Below are 21,354 nucleotides of genomic sequence, written 5' to 3' on the forward strand. Positions count from 1 at the left end.
ACTCAGAAATCGCAAAAGCAAACTTGTGGTTACCCAAGGCGGAAAGATGGGGGTGAGGGATAAATCAGAAGTTCAGAATTAACATATATGCACTATGATATATAAAATAGAAAACCAATAAGGACCTGCTATATAGCAGAGGGAACTCTACCCAATATTCTATAATGACCTAGATGAGAAAGAGTCTGAAAAAGAATGGATATGTGTGTATGTGTAACTAATTCACTCTGCTGTACACTTGAAACTAACATAATATTGTAAACCAAGGGGCAGTTTAGTCACTCAGTCGTGTCCAACTCCTGTGGCCCCACGGACTATAGACCGCCAGGCTCCTCTGTCCATGGATTTTCCAGGCAAGTGTACTGGAGTGAGTTGCCATTTCCTTCTCTAGGGGATCTTTCAGACCCAGGGATTGAATTCAGGTCTCCTGCACTGCAGGCAGATTCCTTACTGACTGAGCTACCAGAGAAGCCAGGTTAATCACGTATACTCCAATAAAATAAAACAACTGAAAAATGGAACGATTTCTACATCAACTCTGCAGAAGGCATTGGAATGGGGACCACGCAGACTGAGGCTTTCTTTCATCCTCAGGTAACAGAAGTCACAGCTGTGATCATTACTGGCACTATATCAAATATCACTGGTTCCACCCCTCCCTCTAGGCACGTAATAGATCGTACATCCTGGACTCTCCCGTCTGAGTGGGGCCATGTGACTAATCCTGGCCCATGACTTGACAGAAGATGCTGAGTGTTAATGATGGTTAATTATGATGGTTAATTTTATGTGTCAACTGGGTCAGACCAGGTATGATCCCAGATATTTGATCAAACTAGGTGTGTCTGCATGAAGGTAATTTTTTTTTTACATAGGATAAACATTGACATTGGTAGACTTTGAGTAGAGCAGATTACCCTCCATAATGTGGGTGGGCCTCATCTAATCATCTGAAATGAAATGGCCTTAAAGAAAAGATGGACATCCTCCAAGAAGGAATTCTGCTTCCAGACTGTCTTTGGATTTGAGCTGCAACACTGACGCTTCCTGGGGTCTCCAGCCTGCAGGGGCTTCCCTGCCCCCACAGTCAAGTGAGCCAGTTCCTTAAAATAAATAAATGACAGGAAGGAGAGAGGGTAAGTAGGGAGGAAGGGTAGCGAGGAGAGAGGAAGGGATACAGGGATAGAGATATACAAATCCTATTAATTCTCTCTGGAGAACTCTGACCGATACAAGCATCATCAGTGATCTTGATTCTGGAGCATTTAATTGTCAGAACCGGATCCTCTTCCCCTTGGGCACAGCAAATGCCTACACTTAGGGAGGTGCCTGTTCTGCCAGACATGGTTCCTAAGTTTTACTACAATGAGTACAGGTCTTACGTTGACCCACTATGAACAAGGAGCATGAGTAAGAAAGAAACCTCTGTTTGATGCCACTGAACTCTGGGGACTCTGTGTTACCACAGCGTAATCTAACTCATACTGGCTGAAGTACTGGCTGTTCCTCTTAGATTTGAGATGCTAGAATGTAAGGGAGGGAAAAAAACCAAAAAACAAAAAAATAATGGAGTCATAAAAGGATTTTCATTACGGCCTCCCACGGAGCCCCAGACACACGGCTCTTCCTCCAGTTTCCCTCATCTGCCTTAGATCCTGCGAAGTCTTAACACAGAATCCAACCTCAGTCCTGCACGTGCACCAAAGGGACAATCTCTCTGGTGAAAGAAACTTCCCTAGAAAATGTTCAGAGTTCCACTGAGGAATCTGACCCTATGCCTGGAATGGGAAACTCGCCAAAGAACAAAAGTTTCCACTACGGCAACAAGAATGTTAAACACGATAAAAAAATTTTTCTCAGTAAGAAAAATGAGACCGTGAGTATTTATAAGCCAAAACCCAAAGGCCATTCCTAGTTCCTGTGAGGTTTCCTGCTGTAGCAGGGGGGTGGGGTGGGGGCTTGGGAGTCAAGAAGCAGATTAAACGGTACTGGGGAGACAGCGAGATGTCCTTGGCTCAAATGCAGGTGGGTTAAGTGTGGAGCCTTTCAGGAAATGCAGTTACAAAGTGTCGGTGATTCTCCCTAGGAATCGCTGGTGACCCAGGACCTGCTGGGACTCTGCATCTTTCTACTCAGTGGATAAATCCAGTCCACTAACCATGTCCATGGGGCTTCCCTGGTGACTCAGTAAAGAATCCGCCTGCTAAAGCAGGTGACCCCGGTTGGATCCCTGGAGGAGGAAATGGCAACCCACTCCAGCATTCTTGCCAGGGAAAACCCTATGGACAGAGGAGCCTGGTGGGTTATAGTCCACGGGGTCGCAAAAGAGTCGGACACAACTCAGTGAAGTAACAATGTCAACAACCATAAATACACTACAGAGGTAAACTCTGGGAGAGAGTGAGGTATACTGGATTTAAACTGCTACAGAAGATTTAGCTTAGACCATTCTCAACAGAGTGTGTGTCGGGGCTGAGGGCTGGTGGCGGGCAGTTCTAGAGATACCTGGCAATGTCTAGAGACAACTTTGGTGTCACGACCAGGGAATGCTACTGGCATCTAATGGGCAGAAACCAATGATGCTGCTAAACATCCTATAAAGCCCGGAAAGACACCACCCCTCCTCAACAAAGGATTATCCAGGCAGTATCAAGATTGAGAGGCCGCAGTTAAGACTAAACCCCTAGTTGTACAGGTGTGATGGTTTACAACAAACAGCAGGAAAAACATTCACAGACAGATGTTCTGTCTGTGAAAACATTCACAATATGCTCTGACAGGTAAGATAAGCAGATCCAACTCAATATTCATATACATATATAGATAAACCAAAGCTGATTGTGCCGCTAAGGCCCTCTGAGAGGCACCATAATGTAGTTCACATGCAAAGGGAAATATATTTCCCCGCTGCTCTCTCTTCCCCAATAGGCAGGAAGCCAGGGTGAAAGTCAGACGGGAAAGTCCGTTATTCTAAAGTTGTCAGATTTACAAAGAAGGCAAAGAGAAAAGTTTACAAGTAGGGCTGGAGGAAAGGTAGCCAAACCACTCGGCAAAATAAAGAGGGAGCTGGTTAAGTTTCTGATGAGCCCAAGAAAGGAGCAAGTTAAAAAGTCCAAACCATAAGACTGCTCCCCAGCCAATCAGCCTCTTAGAACAAGGCCGTCCAATCTTCAATTTCAACTGTTTGCAGTGTTGTAAACACCATCCATTTCCTCAAATCTCCTTGAAGTTTCCCTTGTTCACAGAGCCCTTGTGTAAATGGTATGTGTGTGTTGTGTAAATCAGGGTATAAGGACTCAATTTCACATCTGGGTCAACACAGTGCAAAAGAGAGTCTGCCTGCACAACACCAGCAATAAGAAAAGTGAGCATTGACTGCAGGCCTACTATGTGCCGGGCACTGCTCGAGTAGTTGACATACAAACGCAGCAAAGGCTCCCAGCTGCCTTGTGGGGAATATGATGTTAACCTTATTAGGGATAAGCAGTCTGAAGGAGAGGGAATTTAAGCCACTCAGGGACCACAGTGAGTAAAGGTCAAGAATTCAGATCCAAGTGGTCCAGCTCCAGAGCCATGTTCTTAACCTCACAGCCACGCTTGTTCACAACTCACAGTGATTAATAATCTTAACTCTGTGTGTGCACACAAACACTAAGTCGTGTCCCACTCTTTGCGACTCCCTGGACTGTAGCCCACCAGGCTCCTCTGGCCATGGAATTTTCCAGGCAAGAGTACTGGAGTGGGTAGCCATTCCCTTCTCCAGGGGACCTTTCTGACCCAGGGATTGTACTTGTGCCTCTTGAGTCTCCTGCTTTAGCAGCCAGATTCCATACTAGCTGGATGGAAATAGGAACTCAGAGCTGGAGGTGACAAGAAAAACTGAAGCCATCACCTGTTACTTGGGAGTCTCTAGACCAGTGGTTCTCAACTTTCACTGTGATCAGGATCACTTACTGGGCTTGATAAAACACAAACAGATTGCACCTGTGGCTTCTGATGTGGCCGATCTCGGGTGGGGGTTGGGGGGGCAGGGCAAGGACTTACATTTCCAGCAAGCTTCAGGGGATACTGATTCTGCTGGTCCAGAACCACTCTTTAAGAAACACTGCTGCTTAGGAGGGATGTGAGGCTCCCTGTGCTTTGGAGAGGGGCAGGGTGCTGGATCCAGCTAGTTTATTCTGAATCCCAGAGACAGGGCTGCTCAGGTGACATCTGGACACAGTATTATCTACTGTATAGCTGGAAACTGGAGAAGGCTAATGCCGAAGAGGATGGAGGAAGGGATGGACAAATGGCAATTAGACCTCAACCTGGAAGACTTCCTGGAGGAAGAGCCTAGGGGTGAGAAGCGGTAGCGCTGGACTTACTGATTTGACGCCCACTCTGGACACCAGGACTGGGGCGTTCGAGTTCCCTCCCTAGGGAAAACACCATCATTCAGTGTCGTGCCCTCCCTGGAACCACTTGTCTTCTCCCGTGGCTCAGTGGTGAAGAAGCCGTCTGCAATGCAGCAGATTGCCTGCAGTGCGGAAGGCGTGGGTTCGATCCCTGGGTCAGGAATATCCCCTGGAGAAGGAAATGGCAACCCACTCCAGTTTTCTCATCCGAGAAATCCCATGGACAGAGAAGCCGAGTGGGCTACAGTCCATGGGGTCACAAAGAGTCAGACACAGCTGAGCGACACCACCACTTGAATCTGCAGCCATGAGCGGTTCCTTCTCAACTGAGCATCTTTCCTTGCACTGACCTTAGATGCTCTGGAAAGCAGAGCCGCCCCAGAGTAGAAGATGAGCAGCTGATCTCACTGTCTGTATCCTGGGATCCACTCCCCCACCTCCCCAAACAAAACCTCACTAGCATGTTCTTATGAGGTGAGTGGCTCAAGCCAAGAGGAGCTACAGCAAAGAGACCAGCAGTGAGGAGAACTGTGTACACACACATGCGTGCAGGCACCCCATCTGCCTCTTCCTTCCTTCTGTATCTGGAGGAAATTATCATCTGGTTAGTGCCCTCAGATGAACTGGGGAGGCAAATTCGCCAGTTGTGGTTTGCAAGGGGGTGAGTAGCCCGGGAGATGGGTGTCAGGGAGGGCCAATCCACTTCCCTCTGGCTCTGAAATCCACAGTTATTTGCCTGGACCGGCCTAGGATCTCATTTCCCAATGCGAGGAATCTCGCTCTCTCGGTGACACACACTTTCCCCAAGAAGGCTTGACTTTTCAATAAGGAATTCTTGTATATCTGGGATTCTTGGAATCAGGACAAACACTAACAAATTGCTGGCTCTATCCTAGGATTGCAAACCCTCTAGAACTCACAGGAGTAGAAAGAAAAGGGGGAGCTGGAAGTGGGGAGCACCACAGGGAGGCAGTGGCAGGACTGAGATCCAGTACCCAAGGGTTCAAGCCCCAGGCTCTCCAGAAGCTCCCCACTGACCCCCGGATCAAAAGACACCTTCCCTGCTGTGACTAGACAGCCACCTGGGTGTGGGTGCAGTCATTAACTTGTGTCTAACTCTTTGTGACCCCATGAACTGTAGCCCACCAGGCTCCTCTGTCCATGGGATTTCCCAGGCAAGAATACTGGAGCAAGTTGCCATTCCCTTCTCCAGGGGATCTTCCTGACCCAGGGATTGAACCCACGCCTCCTGTGTTAGCAGGCAGGCTCTTTTACCACTGAGCCACCAGGGAATCCCCCGAGCAGGGTGGAAAGGTAGAAATACAGAATAATGCCTGTTGTTGCTAGAGTTATAGCATGGTGGAAGTCACGTGGTTGGTGAGATCCCCCTGGAGAAGGGAATGGCTACCCACTCCAGTATTCTTGCCTGAAGAATCCCATGAACAGAGGAGCCTGGCGGGCTACAGTCCAAGGGGTTGCAAACAGTCAGACACGATTCAGCAACTAAGCACGCATACCCCTTGCCCAGGTACCTGTCTAATCACAATGTAGAAGGTGCCTTCTGATCTGGGGGTCAGTGGGGAGTTCACTGTAAAAGGAGATGGGGACGTCCCTGGTGGTCCAGTGACTAAGACTCCACGCTCCAAATGAAGGGGGCCCAGGTTCTATCCCTGGTCGGGAAACTAGATCATGAGTGCTGCAAAGAAAGATCTGTTGCAGCCAAATAAATATTTAACATATACATATATCTTAAAGGAGATGGTTATGACGTACCAGGGGGTAGTACTGAGGACCAGGGTCTTGGAGTCAGGCCCTCTGTGCCTCTACCTATCTGTGTGGCTTCAGGCAAAGTGCCTAACTCTCAGAAACTTGGTTCTCTTTTCCGTAAAATGGGATAACACCCGCTTTGCACATCTGTTGTGAGCATGAGGCGTGCTGAAGTGTGCAAGTATTCAGCCCAGTGCTTGGCACAGAGTAGTCCCTGGATGTATGGCAGGTATTGCTCAGCAAGTTTGAGGAGGAAGAGTCCAGAAAGCCCTCTGTGTGGCAGGCCAGCTGCAGGAGGCCCGGCAGCAGGAAGACGCAGCTCCCGGGGACAGGGCGGCCAAGCTTCCTAAGCGTCCTCCAGCCCCTCGGGGGCTCCGCATACTCTGGCAGGTTGCGGCCAGGCCACCCCTCCCCAGGCCACAGCGCAGCCCCAGCTGCTTTCATCTAAAGTGCTAATGTGTGGGTTCCAGGTCACCAGAAAGAAACGGTAGGTGGTCTACAGGGGTCCTGGGTCCCTTGGCCTCCTCAGTTTAAAATGCTGGCCTCTCCATAAAGATCAGGCCAACACTCCAACCTTGCCATCTAGAGAACCCCAGGGGTTCTTCATCCAACCAAAGAAAGCAGGGGCCTGAGCATTTGCCCCCACCCCCACCCGCACCCTCCCAGCTCCTGCAAAAGCTCTACTAACCTGGGCAAACAGACCAGGCCCCCAGGGTGTTTTCCATCTAACTGAGAAGGCAAAACATGGACATGAAAGGCTTAAGAAACACAGAAAAACAAGGGGGAAAGAAAACAGTTGTCTTTCCAAGGAGCTCATGTACGCAGAGGGATCATGAGGTGACCTGGGGAATCCACAGTCCACAGGGTTAATCTGGGGAGACTTTCAAGGGGGAGCGGTGCTGGGTGGGGCAGCCACTCAGGGTCACCCGCCAGCTCCCCCCTCAAAGTCCCCTCTCTTAGGCCCTGTGGCCTGACTGCAGGAGAATGGGCACTCTTGCCTGAAATAGTAAATTTACATAACCTCCCCATTGCAGCGATGCTCCGCGCGGCTCTGGTTACAACAACAAGGGTTTAAGAACAGGAGAGTTTGCAATGGCAAAGGCAGAGGGGGGAAAACAAAACAAAATCCACATGAGGTTTTCATTTGCTTTAGCCACGTGAGAATGGCCCTGTAGATCCAGCTATAAATACCCCACTGCCATTGCCGCAAGATGGAAAATCGTGCGCGCGCAGATGCGCGCACACACACACACACAAGTCCTTTCAAACAGTTCATGGGCTTAAGAACGCAAATCAATGTTTCTAAGAATATCTGCTTTGAGAAGATAATAGTACTGGATTCCATCTTGTGCCGAGTCCTCCCCAAGCATACTGGACAGGACTGGCAAAGATGCTGCCCCACAGTCATCACCAGGGTGAAATGCAGAGCTGCCCCACAGCCTCCAGGCCAAGCCAGAGAGGCCACAGACAGGACTGAGGGGTCAGGTTTTATACCAAATCCCTTAGAAGGAAGTGGAGACCCTCCCCACCCCTCAAGCTGTTTGACCCGGGACACCTTAGATCCAATTCCCTGGAACAGAGCCTGAGACAGCAGTTCATACGCATGGCATGTACTGAGGTCGTGCTCTCAGGAGAAACCAGGAAGGGAATAAGGGAAAGAAAGGGGAAGGATCTGCCAAGAATGTGGTTTTAGGAGAAGTCGAGCTTCAGCCCAATTCAGGGGGAGCTCTGGAGAAGGAAGGGCATTGCCATATCTACCCCAGTTGGGGTGAGGGAGTGGGGCTTTTGTACCTGTTCCCCAGTTAGTCATTGGCCTACAGGATGCAGGGGAAGGTGGGGGTAAGTATGACATAATTCCCAGGCACCTTGGGGTGAGAAGGTTCAATAACCCCAGGGCAATCCCCACAGGTGTGAGCCATTAGCTGGAACACCCACGGTGTCTGGGGAGGTGGGGGGCCTGCATAGGGCACCAACAGCATCTTCCCAATGAGTCTGTGAGCCCAAGCGCTTTATTGCTTACAGTATTTTCTATTGATTACAAAGAGTAGTTGGTTTCCTTGCTTGCTTTTATTTCTTTGGCATGGGATGCTTTTAGAATAAACCCGGTGAAAAAAGAAGCAAAGATTTCATCAATCAACGTGGCACATGATGTGAACGGCCCACCTAACATTAATTCTCTCCTTCTCCCATACTAATAGGTCCCTGGTCTGGTTTGAAGCATCAAAATACCCATTTTAAAAGTTTTTAGCTTCTCTTCAGACTCTTGCAGTTTGAAGTCCCCTTAACAGACTTTCAACCAGTTTCTAGAGGTTGGAAAAAAGCTTGTTAAAAAGCTTTTCAGGAAAGCTTATTAAAGAGAAAGAATTAGCTGATATGCACTTTTTGTACTTCGTCCTTCTCCTTCTTCCTGCCTGGAATGCAGATATGAAGCTAGTGGTGATGCAGCCATCTTGTAACCATGAGACAATGAGCGCAAAAACAAAACTCTATTCTAAGGAAGGCTGAAGTAGAGAGACAGAAGGAGCTCAGGTCCCCCATAGCACTGTGGTGCCACTCTGCCAACTCAGGACTGCATCTACTATCCTGAAAATTAGAAAAATACAGAACCCGAGTTGACAGAGCCACTCTAGTTGGGCTTCCGAACTCCACGGACAGAGGAACCTGGTGGGGCTACAGCCCATGGGGTTGCAAGAATCGGACACGGCTTAGGAACTAAACCACCACCCCCATCACCACGTAGCTACACAAAACTTCTGATACATGTCTAAAAACACTAGTTCTGTGGGGTGTCCTATGGGAAAAAGTCCTCTTTAGATAAAGAAATTGAGAGAGTCCTATTTGAACATTGTGAAGCCAGTTTTTGACTGCAGTGCCTCTCTGAGCCTTGTGGCTCTGTGAGGGAAAGAAGAGAGAAAACGGAATGGCTGCTTCTTTAACCACAGATCTCTCTTTCCAGGGCCACGGGGAGGACCCAGTGGTTTATCAAACAAGGTTTGGGAAACACGAGCCAAGACTGGCCCTTCAGACTTTTCCTTCCAAACACTTCAGGATTCCCTACCTAGAGGGGCCCAAGCTGATGGCCAGGTCCGCAAGCTCCCATTTCACCTGTGAGGGGACATGAGTGGGAGTCAAAAAACTGAGGCCTGTGAGCTGGTCTGGAAAAGGGCAATGAACTCGGTCAGTTAGAAGACTCAAGGAGGTGCGAAGTCCTCTGGAATCTTGGAGTCCTTACTCCTCTTCCCAAGTGGTGATTGGTATTCACCTCCAGGAATAATGATGGTGTTGATAATCGCCAACCTTTACTGAGCATTTTTTGTGTACTAGGCAATGGCGCCCCACTCCAGTACTCTTGCCTGGAAAATCCCATGGACGGAGGAGCCTGGTAGGCTGCAGTCCATGGGGTCGCTAAAGAGTCAGACACGACTGAGCGACTTCACTTTCACTTTTATGCATTGGAGAAGAAGATGGCAACCCACTCCAGTGCTCTTGCCTGGAGAATCCCAGGGACGGGGGAGCCTGGTGGGCTGTCGTCTATGGGGTCGCACAGAGTCGGACACGACTGAAGTGACTTAGCAGCAGCAGGCCCTGTGCCTCATATGATGTTCCCATGTAACCCCTGCAACTGCCTAATGAGAAATAGACTTTTAGTTTGCCCATTTTACAGATGAGGAAACTGAGGCCTACTGTGAGCTATCAAACGTTTAGCTAAGATTACAGGGTGAGTGGGGCTTCCCTGGCAGCTCAGCAGTTAAAAAATTCGCCTGCCAAATGCAGGAGACATGGGTTCAATCCCTAGGTTCAATTCCTGGAGAAGGAAATGGCAACCCACTCAAGTATTCTTGTCTGGGAAATCCAATGGGACAGAGAAGCCTGGCGGGCTACAATCCATGGGGTAGCAAGAGTTGAACACGACTTAGCAACTAAACCACCACCACCCCACAGGGCTATTATTCTCTGCTCCCAGTGGTTCTATTCTCCAAACCTCTCCCATCAAGCACACATTTCGTTTGTGTGAACTTTCCCATGATATGTTGCCTCACAGGGGTTCCTTATCTTTGGTGCATACATCCCAATTCTCATTCTAGATTTGGAATTCTCAAGGGCAGGTCCTATACCCCCACGAGTTCAGCTATGTTATTTTCTCCTTCCTGGGTATCCTGCCACAATGTTTAGAGACCTTGTCTACATAATCAGGGTCATTTGATCCAGCCTGCCCCTCTGACATGTATCACAGCCTCCAGGAAAAGGTAATGAATAATGTGAATCAAAGTGGAGCCAGGAGGAAAACTCCAGGAAGATCATCTCCAGCTAAGAGCATCATCAGCCTCACAGGCGTATACTCTGGGCACTCATGACCAGCGTGGTGTGTGTCACTTGGGTTAGGCTCAGAAAAGGTCTCGAGGCTGAAATTTGCCACCTGAGATCACCAAGTTCAACCATCTTAAGGTATGATAACCACCTGGAGCATGAAAAACAGCCAATCCTCAGGTCTCATTCAAATGATCTTTTTCAAAGCACAGAACAAAGTACATGCCCCATAACCATGCATGTCAGTCCCTTTTCCCTCCCAGATCTCCTTCCTGGCTCACCCGTCTAAGCAGGAGTTAACCAGTCCCAGAACCATAGCCCCAGCTGCCCAAAACGCTATTACTGGTTGAACACTCATTATGCCTGGTCTTCCTAGTTACGTGGGGACAGCATGGAGAAATATACATGATGCTGCCTCCTCTCTGCCTGGCCCTCTGGCTCTACTCCCTGTCCGTCTCTGCCTTGCTCCTGCCCAGGGTGGCTGGGGGCTGACCTTTCCAGAATGCATCACTCAGCTTCCTGGGCTTCTGGTACTCAGTGGGATTCAATCAGTGGGAAGCAACAGCAGGTGACTGGAGGGCAGAGGGAGAGAGATCTCAGGTCTGTGCTAAGCCGTGGCTCTGGCAGGGGCTGTGTTCCTCTAGGGCCACATCTCCAGCTGCCCAGCCCTTCCTCCTTGGCTTCAGCTGGCACAGGGCTCAGTGATAACACCAGAACTTCCTCTGGCCTCTGCAGGCGTAGGAGTGTTAAGAGCTTCTTGCTGTTGATGGCCCCTGGGTGCCTCATCATCTCCTTAGCCCTTTATCTCTCTACAAATATCCCTCTCATTACATTCTTATCAGTTTAACGCTTTGGGGCATGCCAACTGCTTTCTGCCTGGAGCCTGACTGGTGTGGACTATAGTGTCCATTCTCAGAGCAACCTAGGTCTTGCTCCCCAAAGCCCCAGCTTTGAGTGACTTTCTCCCATTTAAAGATGAATTATATGATGTATAAAAAAGCCAAAGGCAGAGAGGAAAGTCACCCCCAGCTACAGTCCCTAGCTGCAAGCACCATGGGAACCAGAGAAAGGGGCTCACTGTTGCAGAACCACTGAGCAATGAGGTTCACAGGCTCAGTCAAGGACAGAGGCTACACAATACAGGACAGGGCACTCAAGGCCAACACTGTATGTGTCACCAGGATTGAACCTGGACCAGATTCCAAGGGAGACGGGGCTGCAATAAAAAGGAAGGCACATAAAAGAGATGGATCGACTGCATTTCAATGAGCACCCAGAGGAGAAGTCAGCATGGCTTCACTGGCAAGCAAAAGAAAGTGAAGCAATTCCCAGCGGTGGGTACTTTCCCATTTCACAATGTTTGCCACAGGAACATGGGGCTGTACTAATGGAACTTAGAAGGGTTGCGGAGCTTCCCTAAAACCAGGCAGCTATGGTGGAGAGAGGGGGGCTCCTCCCCCACCCTCGGGCAATCAGAAATACTTGAGCATGTTAGTGCCATGTCCTTATCAAAGGGAGGTCAGGATGGCGGTCACTCGTCAGCACCAGCAAGGGATCCCAGTAACAAGGAAGAGATGGGACGCGAGGAGGCTCCAGCAATTTGCTAGCCGGAGAATAAGCCAGAGAGACGCCATTTGGTTTCTATTACTATGGCCCTGTTCTGCATCTCCACCAGCAAATCAAAATAAGATCCCCAAAACCCCACAAGCCAGGGAAAAAAAGATGTTTCGTTCCAAAAAAGTGACTGCCTTGTGCACCCAGGGTCCAGTGCAGATGTATGGGGAATGTTCCCGTTGAAGATGGTCATGCTCAGTCATATCCCACTCTTGGCAACCCCATGGACTGTGTAGCCCACCAGGCTCCTCTGTCCACGTGACTTTCCAGGTAAGAATACTGGAGCAGGTTGCCACTTCCTACTCCAGGGGATCTTCCCAACCCAGGGATCGAACCTGCGTCTCTTGTGCACCTCCTGCATTGCAGGCAGACTCTTTACCATCGAGCCACCAGGGAAACCTCTGAAGATGGTCACATCTACTTAAAATTCCCCGAGCAAATGGGGAGAGCTTCCCAGTCACTGTATGGCATCTCTGTGCCAACAGGCAGAGGAGGCAGAGCAGGAGTTCGTGCCCATTTTATAAAGTTACCTTGTCTTAGAAGATATTTTACATATCTACAAAATATATATAATAATGTAGGAAATAATAAAATAAACATCTGTGCAGCCATCACAAGCCATAGAGATCACGGATACAAATGGAGGCCCTGTGTGACCCCTCCCTGGTCTTCCTTCTTGTCTTCCCTGCAGGGAGCCACTTCTTTGAATTTGGTGTTTATTCCAAAATAATGTGTTTCTTATACTTTAATTACACAGGTAAATATATGTAAATAAGAGTATTACTTTGTGTGATTTAAACTTCATAGCAATGGCATCCTTCTGTATCTTGCCTTTTCTACTTTATACTGTTTCTGAGATTATGGAGGTTATGTCTCCATAGCACAGTCTATGCATTTTTTTCACCACATTTCATCACACAGAAATATCAAATTATGTAACCAGTTTTCTGGTTGATGATAGATATTTGGGTAGTTTTCTAGCTCTTAAAAAATATGCTCTCATGAATATTCTTGGATATTTCTTTTTTCACATGTATTAAGAGTTTCTCTAGACTTACCTAAGAATGAAATTCCTGGGTTGTAGGGGAAGTATATCTTTGGTTTTACTGGATAGCACCAAATAGCTCCCCCAGTTGTCTGTACCAATTTAATGCCTACCATGAGTGAATAGGAGATTTCTTTAAAGAAAATCAGTCCTGCATATTCATTGGAAGGACTGATGCTGAAGCTGAAACTCTAATACTTTGGCCACCTGATGCGAAGAGCTGACTCATTGGAAAAGACCCTGATGCTAGAAAAGATTGAAGGCAGGAAGAGAAGGGGACCACAGAGGATGAGATGGTTGGATGGCATCACTGACTCAATGGACGTGAGTCTGAGTAAGCTTTGAGAGCTGGTGATGGACAGGGAAGCCTGGCGTGCTGCAGTCCATGGGGTCGCAAAGAGTCAGACATGACTGAGCTACTGAATGGCATACAATGGGGGGAGTAAAATTTGGGGGGCCAATCTGATGAGTGTGAAATGGTGGTCTCCCCAAGACTTCAGCTGAGGGTCATTCCCTGATCCCAAGTCAGGTCAACGTTTTTTCACGTTTATTATTTCACAGCATCACTGCAGTGTTCGCACTGCATTTGTATGCTCTGGAAAACCCCAAGAATTTTTCTTTTAATTTGTGAAAGTTTGAATAAGTCGGATAGTATTTCATCACTTCTTCACTAGGAAATTTGGAGAGGGAGGAAGAGCTGTGGCTGGAGCTCTAGAGGGAAGACTTCCTTTTGAAACTGGCTTTGAGATAGACAATTTTAAAATGAGTCACAGCATTAGAGATGAAGCCCATGAAGCAGAAATTCCAACAATCCCTGGGCACTGTGAGACACACATTTGTGTAGACCTTGTCAACACTGTCCAGGAAAAGTGCAGAGTGTTTTCTCATTGTGCCCTTTACCTGTGAGACATCACAGACATACCGGAAGGAACCACAGATAGCATCTGTCCATCCTGCTCCCGCAGGAAGCGCCATACATTTACCACCCCATCATCACAGCAGAAACTTGGAAGGAGATTCCCGAACTTCCTCACATTCCCAAACACTCTTAAGTGGAATCTAAATTTCTCAGTTTTCAGCATCTCCCACTCACGGCACTGGTGACACGGGATAGTATTCTTCACTTCTAGATGCTTTCTTGACGACACGGTCAGTCCCTGCAGGACTCATCTGAATATTCCCCTGTCCCTGACACAAGGATGGAGGAACTAATTTGGAAGTAACGAGCAGGGGCTGCTCCGTAGCTGCATCCACTGGCTTCTCGTTGTGGTGGCTTCTCCTGCTGTGGAGCACAGGCTCTAGGCGTGTGGGCTTGCGCAGTTGGACACACAGGCTTAGTTGCCCCGCAGCATGCAGAATCACCCGGACCAGGGATCAGACCCGTGTCCCCTGCATTGGCAGGCAGGTACTTAAGCAGTGGACCACCAGGGAAGTCTAAACTTATGTCTCTTAAGGGAAGATTTTTTTCTACACTAAATCTTTTCTTCCAAGCTTAAAGAACAAAGAAATCATGGGCATGAACTTTCTGCTCTGAGTGTAAAAGAATCAACCTTGAGGATGCTTCTTTTCCACGAAGCCTTCCCAGACATCCCCATTACAAAACGAACTTCCCTTCTCTAAATATGTATTGCCTCAGCACATCGTATTCCAATGGACCACACATTATTCGGCCAATAATAATAACACAGGTTTATCATGTACTCTTGAGAAACCTGTATGCAGGTCAGGAAGCAACAGTTCGAACTGGACATGGAACAATAGACTGGTTCCAAAGAGGAAAAGGAGTACGTCAAGGCTGTATATTGTCACCCTGCTCATTTAACTTCTGTGCAGAGTACATCATGAGAAACGCTGGGCTGGAAGAAGCACTCGCTGGAATCAAGATTGCCGGGAGAAATATCAATAACCTCAAATATGCAGATGACACCACCCTTATGGCAGAAAGTGAAGAAGGAACTAAAGAGCCTCTTGATGAAAATGACAGAGGAGAGCGAAAAAGTTGGCTTAAAGCTCAACATGCAGAAAACGAAGATCATGGCATCTGGTCCCATCACTTCATGGGAAATAGATGGGGAAACAGTAGAAACAGTGTCAGACTTTATTTTGGGGGGCTCCAAAATCACTGCAGATGGTGAATGCAGCCATGAAATTAAAAGACGCTTACTTCTTGGAAGGAAAGTCATGACAACCTAGACAGCATATTCAAAAGCATAGACAGTACTCTGCCAACAACGGTCCATCTAGTCAAGGCTATGGCTTTTCCTGTGGTCATGTATGGATGTGAGAGTTGGACTGTGAAGAAAGTTGAGCGCCAAAGAATTGATGCTTTTGAACTGTGGTGTTGGAGAAGACTCTTGAGAGTCCCTTAGACTGCAAGGAGATCCAACCAGTCCATCCTAAAGGAGATCAGTCCTGGGTGTTCATTGGAAGGACTGATGCTAAGACTGAAACTCCAGTACTTTGGCCACCTCATGTGAAGAGCTGACTCACTGGAAAAGACCCTGATGCTGGGAGGGATTGGGGGCAGGAGCAGAAGGGGACGACAGAGGCTGAGATGGCTGGATGGCATCACTGACTCGATGGACATGAGTTTGGGTAAACTCCAGGAGCTGGTAGTGGACAGGGAGGCCTGGCGTGCTGCAACTCATGGGGTCGCAAAGAGTCGGACACGGCTGAGCGACTGAGCTGAACCGACAGTGTACATACTGTGTTCTAGGCACTGCTCTAAGTACTTTTCCAGTCTTATTTTTGTCCTCATTCAGTGGTAAAGTGAAAGTGGCTCAGTCGTGTCCGACTCTTTGAGACCTCACGGACTATACAATTCTCCAGGCCAGGACACTGTAACGGGTAGGTACCCTGACCTTTCTTCAGCGGGCCTTCCCAACCCAGGGATTGAACCCAGGTCTCCCAGCACTGCAGGTAGATTCTTTACCAGCTGAGCCACAAGGGAAGCCCCTTTTAGTGGTCGGTACTATTAAAGTAGTATCACCTTTTCACCGATGAGGAAACTGAGTCTCAGGGGAGACAAATACTTGCCCAAGGCTGCAATTCTAATAAACAGTGGAATCCTAAATTTGGACCCCAGCAGTTTTGACCCCAGAATCTACATGAGAAACTATCACACCACACCAAAGATACTGTGGGATACACATTAAGCCCCTACATGCTTTTTTCTGTTGCTCTGAAGAAAATGCAGCTGTGGGCTTAATGAGAAATTAATCGTCCTCTGCATCCTTATCTTTCGACACCCACATCAAATCCCTAAGACCTTGAATAATTTGCTGAGTGCTTCCTGGTTTATTGATAAGAGTTCCCAGTCATATGGGGTTGCCGCGTACATGCTGATGCCTCGCTTTGAGAGACCAGAGGCCCTGGGGGATTTAGCTGATGGGGGGATTCATTCAGCTGATGGAGGACCTGCCTCAGCACACAGCGCCTCCCACTGGTGCTTCTCGGAGAGCAGCTGAACCACTACAGCCAGTAACAAGAAATCACTCAACACTTCACAGCATACTGAGCGTGTTTCATATGCCCTGCTCCACAGACACATTTCACTCCTCTACCCCGGTACTACTGTGCTTCCACTCCACACATGGCCAAAACCGAGGCTCAGCAATGTGAAATCGCTGTATCACTTATCTAAGCCAGTGCAGCTCATTAGTGGATGGCTGAAACCCAAACCTAGATCCTGACATCAAATCCCATGATGTGTTTGCTATTCATTAAGTTGATCCCTTTGATTCTTCATTCTTTGCATGCATGCACTACCCCTACCACACACACACCTGACTTCTTTCTGGACCAGAGGAATAAGAGTGAGATAAAAAAAACAGAGGTCAGGATGAAAAGGAGCAACTCTGAGACACACACACGCACGCACGCGCACGCACGCACGCACGCACGCACGCACGCGCACGCACACGCACACGCACACGCACACGCACACACACACACACACACACACACACACACACACACACACACACACACACACACACACACACACACACACACACACACACACACACACACACACACACACACACACACACACCCCCTGACTTCTTTCTGGACCAGAGGAATAGGAGTGAGATAAAAAACAGAGGTCAGGGTGAAAAGGAACAACTCTGAGTCAGCTGAACTGAGGTGGATGAACCTAAAGCCTGTTATACAGAGTGAAATCAGGTAGAAAAACAAATAGGGTACATTAACACCTATATATGGAATCTAGAAAAATGGTATTGATGAGCCTATTTACAGGGTATAAACAGAGACACAGAAGTAGAAACTGGACTTGTGGACACAGAACGGGAAGGAGAAGGTTGGATGAACTGAAAGAGTAGCATCAACATATATGTTGGTGTTGTTCAGTTGCTCAGCCGTGTCCGACTCTTTGCAGCTTCATGGACTGCTGCACGCCAGGCCTCCCTGTTCTATACCGTCTCCCGGAGCTTGCTCAGACTCATGTCCATTGAGTCAGTGATGCCATCCAGCCACCTCATCCTCTGTCGTCCCCTGCTCCTCCCGCCTTCAATCTTTGCCAGCATCAGGGTCTTTCCCAGTAGAGAGCTTGTGGGAAGTTGCTGTATAACAGTGCTCTGTGATGGGGTGGGGACTGGGAGGGAGGTTCAAGAGGGAGAGAATATATGTATACTGATGGCTGAGTCACGTGGTTGTACAGCAGAATCCAACACAACATTGTAAAGCCATTATCCTCTAACTAAAAATAAAATTTTAAAAACAGGCTAGGATCTAAAGAAAGCTCTCTTCTAATGAACTATGAATGAATGAATAATCACACGGATAAACATCACATACAGTCAAGCATTTCTGGAACGCTCACTCTGTGTCTGTCACCCAGCTAAGTGCTGTAGATATCACAGTGACTAAGGCACAGTCCAAGGCTTCTAGAAGCTTCTATCTGTTGGCGCATGCATCTCGGTGTGACAGGATCTGTTTTAAAGGAAGCTTACCTTGTCAGAGCCCCATTTGGGCAGGGAATGTTGTATAGAAGGGAAGAAGAAAACCAGACTCGCTTTTCGTATAAACAGAGGAGACTAGAAGACATGACAACAGGGCAGAGTCCAGACAGACAGTGTCCTGAAAGGGTTAAAAAGAACCTGTGCAGCCCCACTTACCAGGAGAGCCACATCCACTTAGACTTCTGAGCGGGGAGCAAAGCTGGAAGAGTCCCAGTTTACGCCTGCCTCCCCAGCGTCCTGTGCAGATAGCACGCTTTCACTCTTGAAAGAGTCCTGGTTTGGACAGTAAATTACATGGTCGCCCTTGCCTTCCAGGAAAGTTATGACTTTCTCCAACCATCCCTGGGCAGGGAAACAATTTGACCTCCAAGGTCATCGAGCTGCTTGTTTCTGCTCCCTCTCACAGACTGTCTTCTCACGGCCACCACTCACAGCTGGTATGGGTTTCTAGAGTGGTCTGTGCTTCTCTCTGCTGTTAGCACCAAAGGCAAAACAAGGCACCGTCGGACCCTAAAAGGCACACGTTTTAGAGGCAGGCACACTTTCCATCCTGACGAGTTTTGTCCTGAAGGACCTTAGGGATCTCGTTCAACTGCTTCGAGCCTCAGTTGCCTCATCTGTAAGAGGGGTTGATAACAGCATCTCAGCTCGTGGAATGGCTGAGGATTTGGTGAAGGAACATAAGTGATATCCCTTGTGCAGTGCCTGGCTAAGAAGGACATGCCTCCCTCCCCAAGGCTTTCTACAACCAAGAGCTTGGAGAAGATGCACATTTCAGGAGCCCCAGGATACAACCAGGCCTTGTGCCCCCACACTACCAAGTCGGAACAGCTGCTTTGTCTTCACAGAAAATGCAAAACATGGTACAACCACTCCATAAAGCTGTTGGGCAGTATTTCCTAAAGCTGAATATATGGATTCCCTAGTACCCAGCGGTTCCAGTCCCGGGAACACAGCAACAGAGAAACATTCCTATCTTCATCCAAGAACAAGTGCACGAGTGTTCACAGCAAGGCTATTCACAGCAGCATCAAACCTGGAAACCGCCCAAATGCTCACCAACCAGAGTAGATCAAATGTGGATAGCCCCATAGTGGAATACTACACAACAAGAATGAGTCATCAACACATCGTGCTGAGCAAACACAGACACCGACAAACAAGTACACAACGTATGATTCCATTTACATGAAGTTCAAGAACAGGCAAAACTAATCGTTGACATTAGAAGTTAGGATTACAAAAGAGGAGTAAACAGAAAGGGACATGAGGGACTTATCGGGGCAGAGGAGGCAGGAGTTTTGGAATGTTGTGTTTCCTGATCTGGATGCTGGTTACACAGGCGTGAAAACCCACTGAGATACACACTTACAAACGGCATCTTTCTGAATCATGTCAACTTTAATAAAATTGAAATAAAAATGTTAAATGGAAAACATTTTTTTTTTAGTAGAGAGTTGAGCAGACTAATCAGGCTGTGGACACTTGACAAAAGGCAGGGGCATATTTCACTTGATACATGCTTGGTGGGCCCCCACTCTGTGCCAAGCACTGTGGAGGATGAAGGGCCAACGGGGCTAATGAGACTGGATCCGTGTTCTCCATCATTACCTCCACCACCATCACCTCCATCACTAATACTTCCTAGTGCTATGTGACAGCCATAGTTTCAAGTACAGTTTTTTCTTTTTCCTTTTACCAAATCATGTACTAACTTTACCTTCATAACAGCCCATTTTACAGATAAGGAAGTTTAGACACATGGAGATGAAGTAACAGATGCAAGGCCACATGGCTAGCATGAAGTAGACCCAGAACCTGAAGCCAGCGCCTGTGCTCTGATCCACAGCTTTATATTCAGAAGTCTGGTCTGTTTATCAGCTGTCAGTCCCAGCTTCCATGTGGGAACCACAGTCATCAATAACATCACCTCTATTCAGGGAAGTGGTAATGGTAAGTTATCAACCAAGTGTCTCGGAAAGACAGAGGCAATTCCTAACTCTCTTTCTCTGGCCAGCTGCCAGCTCAGTGTCACATGATCAGGAACAGACTGATGAATATATTGGAGACTTTTATTAAAAAAAGAAAAGTTAAAATGGCTTGGCCTTTCTATTGCCCAAAGTCCACAGAAACTTCTGAATTTGCTTCAGACAAATTTCAAAGCTGCCTCTGGCACTGTGGAGATGCTGACGGATCTCCTCGCTGACCTGGAATCACTCCCTTCCCTCATTACCTTATCAGGGGAACCTGAGGCTGGGGGCCATGGTGTCTGAGAGGAAGTGATGGAGGGAGTGTTGACACTGACCCCCAGGAATGCGGTCAGACATGAACTGTGAGTCTGGCATATCGGGAATCCACGATGCAGACAAGCTTTGCTCTGGCACTTGGGCAGGCGATCAGTGTACGTAACCCAGAAGGTGGAATGTTCAATGCACAGCCCCAAAGACCTCCCTCGCTTGGCACCAAGCAGTAAGAAAGAAACACCCCCATAAGAACAAATCAGATCTGGCAGAGATCCAGGCAGGCATGAAAACCTATACAGGCAGGAAGCTGGCTCCCAGTGAGCCAACAGAGCCCCTTGAGATCTCCCCCTTTATATAGCAGACGCACTGGTAAGATAGAGAAGAATTCCCAAAGGTCAACTTGTCCAGATCCTGTCTCCAGGCAGGATGGCAACAAAGCTATCCGGTCATGCTTCCAACCTGACGTACCCACACCTCTCAGCCTAGACTTGAAGATCTGAGGGAGGGAGCAGGTGCCAATGCAAAGTTGGCAATAAAATCAAAACATGTGCTTAGCCTTCCCAGTTATAACACAACTCTATTGGAAGAGAAATCAGTTGGGTCCCACCTAGAAAACATACAATATAGAGCACCAGGGAAAAAAAGAAAAAAATGTACTTTTTCCTATAGTGGCATAGCCACCAACAATTATCTGGATAATAATGGGCTGCTCCAAAATGATTTCATGTAAAATAAGTAAATCTTCTGGGAGCAGGCAGGGGGTTATTGAAGGGTTCTTAGAATTAACCAGTCATGGGAAGGAGGTTCAGGTAGGAGGGGAAGTACAGCTGTCACGCAGCATCAGTGAAGGCCTCAGCCAACCCCACGAGGAGCTCTGAAGCCAGGATGCCCTTTAGAATTTCCCCCACATTGGGGCAGAGGGGACCCACTGGTCACTGGATACAGGGGACCCAGTAGGAGAGATAGCACCTGAGGCAGTCCTAACGAGGGCTGACGAC

At 48.1% G+C, this 21,354-nt stretch overlaps 1 protein-coding gene across 1 annotated transcript in view; it reads right to left on the reverse strand.

Annotated features, from left to right (window-relative positions):
- The window catches only part of DAAM2 (dishevelled associated activator of morphogenesis 2), a 130,900-nt gene that overhangs the window by 101,139 nt on the left and 8,407 nt on the right, over positions 1-21,354 (reverse strand). The window lies entirely within an intron of this gene.

The sequence above is a fragment of the Budorcas taxicolor genome, chromosome 11 (assembly GCF_023091745.1).
Source record: "Budorcas taxicolor isolate Tak-1 chromosome 11, Takin1.1, whole genome shotgun sequence".
Classification (NCBI taxonomy): Eukaryota; Metazoa; Chordata; class Mammalia; order Artiodactyla; family Bovidae; genus Budorcas; species Budorcas taxicolor.